This window comes from Antechinus flavipes, chromosome 4 (assembly GCF_016432865.1).
Source record: "Antechinus flavipes isolate AdamAnt ecotype Samford, QLD, Australia chromosome 4, AdamAnt_v2, whole genome shotgun sequence".
Lineage (NCBI taxonomy): Eukaryota > Metazoa > Chordata > Mammalia > Dasyuromorphia > Dasyuridae > Antechinus > Antechinus flavipes.
The window spans coordinates 148987129-148990675 of NC_067401.1; the positions used below are offsets into that span (position 1 = coordinate 148987129).

At 43.1% G+C, this 3547-nt stretch overlaps 3 non-coding genes across 3 annotated transcripts; 2 read left to right on the forward strand and 1 right to left on the reverse strand.

Annotated features, from left to right (window-relative positions):
* Nucleotides 1–1010: 1010 nt before the first annotated feature.
* On the reverse strand, nt 1011–1083 carry TRNAR-UCG (transfer RNA arginine (anticodon UCG)). Its single transcript has one exon. It is a non-coding gene; the product is annotated as a tRNA-Arg (tRNA).
* Nucleotides 1084–1413: 330 nt separating this feature from the next.
* On the forward strand, nt 1414–1486 carry TRNAR-UCG (transfer RNA arginine (anticodon UCG)). The gene has a single exon. It is a non-coding gene; the product is annotated as a tRNA-Arg (tRNA).
* Nucleotides 1487–1904: 418 nt separating this feature from the next.
* TRNAR-CCU (transfer RNA arginine (anticodon CCU)) lies at nt 1905–1977 on the forward strand. Its single transcript has one exon. It is a non-coding gene; the product is annotated as a tRNA-Arg (tRNA).
* The last annotated feature ends 1570 nt before the right edge of the window (nt 1978–3547 follow it).

Genomic DNA, 3547 nt, shown 5'->3' on the forward strand with positions numbered 1-3547 from the left:
GGGCGCAACCAGCAGGGCGGTGGGGCCTCCTCAGCGCATCCCCCAGACCCCCACAGGGTTCCCTTGAAAGGGCGCTAATTTACGCGAGTCTGAATGCGGGCCTATCCCTGAATACGAACTGAACATTTGACTCACTAACCGATAAATCTTGTACAGAAATCTCCCTCACTTGCACTACAAGAAACAACCAGTAAGAGGTGGTGTATGCTAGGGAAAGGCTCAGTGCTTGTTTGGAAAGCAAGAAATGCAAATCTGCTTTTGGATAGGAAACTGGACCCAGTAAATCTAGGGTCAGCCTCGAGGAATGGACACACAGCAAGAGAATGACATTCAGGGATTTTATTTTCGATTGGAAAACGGGAGGAAAATTTCCCCACTAGAAATCTCGAACCTATAAGAGTTTGCTTAGGAGACTAGCGCCTTAACCATTAGGCCATTGGGACAGGAGAAAATGGGGGAGGGGAGGGGAGTGTCACGTGGTCTTGCCAAACCAAAGTGAGTTGAACCGATTGGTTATCAACCTCTTTCTGGACAAGACTTGGCTCAGCAATAGGGCTGCACTCTTTAGCTACCATCTTGCTATTTCCACGTATGACTTTGTATCCATGGCAACGTTCCATTAGCGTTTTCGAATCCAGACCCTCCCCTTTCGAATGGTTATACCAAAGCTGAGGTGCGTCCGCTGGCTTTGATCTAGATCATCAAATTGCACGGATGGGCTCCCGAATTTTATCTCAGAGGATTGCACTGGAGAGGATATGTGATGCTACGCACTTGCAGGAAGAAGCTTCGCACGGCTTAATATTTCACCAGGCCATCGTCACACATGCACTTGGACGCAGTTAAGACGCATATTTATGTGCCGCCAAGGAGAGATCCAGATCAGAACGAGTGTCCAGCTCGCCGCTTTGGGAAGAATTCTCTAATACAGACGGGAGATCTACGATCCAGAATTCTGGAAAGATCAGCAGACGGATTTGCTCAGTTTAACTCCACGCTAAAATGACGATCGACCACGAAGGGACTCGAACCCTCAATCTTCTGATCCGAAGTCAGACGCCTTATCCATTAGGCCACGCGGTCACCTTACAAACCCCTCCCATAGTGGTTTCATCCAGGTAGGATGAAAAGACCTGGGATGCATGGGCTTTTTCTCTATTCTAAATGCAAACCTGGAAGGGACGGTGGGAGGGAGGGTCTTTCATTTTGAAGGTAGATGAGAAGCAGGAACGTCGTCGGGGTATGAGGAAATGGAGAGAAAAACTGAAATGCAAGCCCATCTCGAACTCAGTGCTTATGGTGCACTGCATCCCTGGGGATCCTGGAAAAATCCGAGGACTTTCCTGCAGAAAAATCACACCCTCCTCCACTTAATCCAAGTAACTAATTTCTTTCAAGGCGGTTTTCCATAGGGACCGCGTGGCCTAATGGATAAGGCGTCTGACTTCGGATCAGAAGATTGAGGGTTCGAGTCCCTTCGTGGTCGAATTGTTTTAATTTCGGGGGGCTGGGAATCTCGGAATAGAAAATAATCCTTAGTTTGCATTCAAATGGTTGCAACATTTTGAAACAAACAAGAAGATACCACGAGAGTATCTCACAAACTGCAAGAGGCTTCAGCAAAGAGCTCGCGCGAGCGCAATACGCGTCCCCTGGATCCAAACGGCCTTCTCCGGAGACTTCCGCGCCGACGCTATCCCTGGTGGTTATTAAGACGTGGGTTTGAGGGAAGAGGACCTCACTGAAGTCGCCAATTCTGTGGCTAGCGTTTCTGAACCTTAGAGAGCCACGGCTCGGGTTCTTAGACCTTTGGGCCCCATCCCCCACTCTCGAGTCCAGGTGGAAAGGAGCCGGCGCGCGCTGCGACGATGAAGAGGCATGTGATCTGCAGCTCGCTACAGGAAGCCCCAGTGGCCTAATGGATAAGGCACTGGCCTCCTAAGCCAGGGATTGTGGGTTCGAGTCCCATCTGGGGTGGAGCAACCGCTCGTTTTCTCTCTCTCTTTTTTTTTTTTTTTTTTTGGCTCTGAACTCTGATTAAGCCATTAAAAAAAAAAAAAAAAAAGCCTTCTCCCAGGTCATGTCCATTTTTTATTTTTATTTTTTACTCTGGACTCCCCCCGCCAGTAAGCACCCAGAAAAGTCTCCATTATGTACATATATATTTTTTTTAAAAATTTTTTTTCCGTTTTGAGCTTGTAAACAGTCTCAACTCTAAAGAGTCCTGATTAAAGAAGCCCCATATATTATCTCTCCTCTCCGCAGAAGTGATTGGCCACCAAGAAAGAATCATATTGGTGCAGTACATTTTTTTTTTTTAATTCTGTTTTTAAGCATTCTCTACCCCAAAGAATTCTGATTAGTCATAATGAAGCTCTCTCCATCTAGCCCATATTTTTAAAAATTTAATTAAAAAATTTTGATTTTTACAATCCCAATTTCTTCCCCCCAACCGATTAGCCACCAAAAAATAATTTCCCATTGGATAGATACATAAACACATGTGTATTTAGTTTCATTCATTCTGAATTTTTAAACACTCTCATTCCTAATTTGATTATATATTGAAAAAGAAGTCCCATGGAGTGCATGCATTTTTTTTAATTTTTATTTTAAACCCTTTTCCCCAAAATTTTCACTTCTGTACAGACAATTATACACCAAGGGGGAAAAAAAGATTCTTTATCTAACAGGGAATTTCTATTTCATATATAATAAATTCTGTACATTACTTTCAAAACTGCTCAATTACTAATCCCACCCTCTCTCCCACCCCAATTAAAAAAAAATTAAAAAATTAATAAAGATAGTCAAGCACAGGACACGGTATCTATACAGTATCCTTGTCCAACAGTGTGTCTATATCTGCATGTCCATCAGCTCTGTGGCAGGAGAGCCTATGTGCTTCATCCTTGGACCTTTGGATCCATGGATCGATTGGACCATAGGTCATGGCAAGAACCCAAGTGGTCTTTACAATGCTGTTTTTGTACCAATCATTCCCTAGGTCCAGCTGTCTTCTCTCTGCTTGATTTTATACTTTTCAGGATTCTCTGAAATCATCCTTTATTATTGTTTACATTTTATTCACCTACTACCATCACCAACCTTTCTGCCCCACCCCAGCTAGTTCTCTCAATGGTCACTCTAAACTGGTGCATGTTTCCTTCCTGCCCACTCTCCCACTCTCTTTTTTTGTTGGTTAGCCCAAATTTTGTTGCCTGGCTATAAATTGGAGAAAGGTAGACAGAGAAACCCGAGTCACATAGTAACTGGGGACATAGAGATCCTTTTACCTTTTTCATTCTCATTTACTTTATCTGTAATATAGGGGATACACAACCCCTTTTTACTGGAGAAATGTTTACGTGATCCTGGATATATAGGTATATAAAATAGGCATACAAATACAAAATACAAAAAACATTTACTGATAATAAATCATAATTTTGCAATCCCTACATTCGGTTAGGAGACCCCAATTTAAGTTTAAGTTTTCAGGATTGTAGTGAAGATCAGATAGATTAATATACTTAAAGTGCTTTGT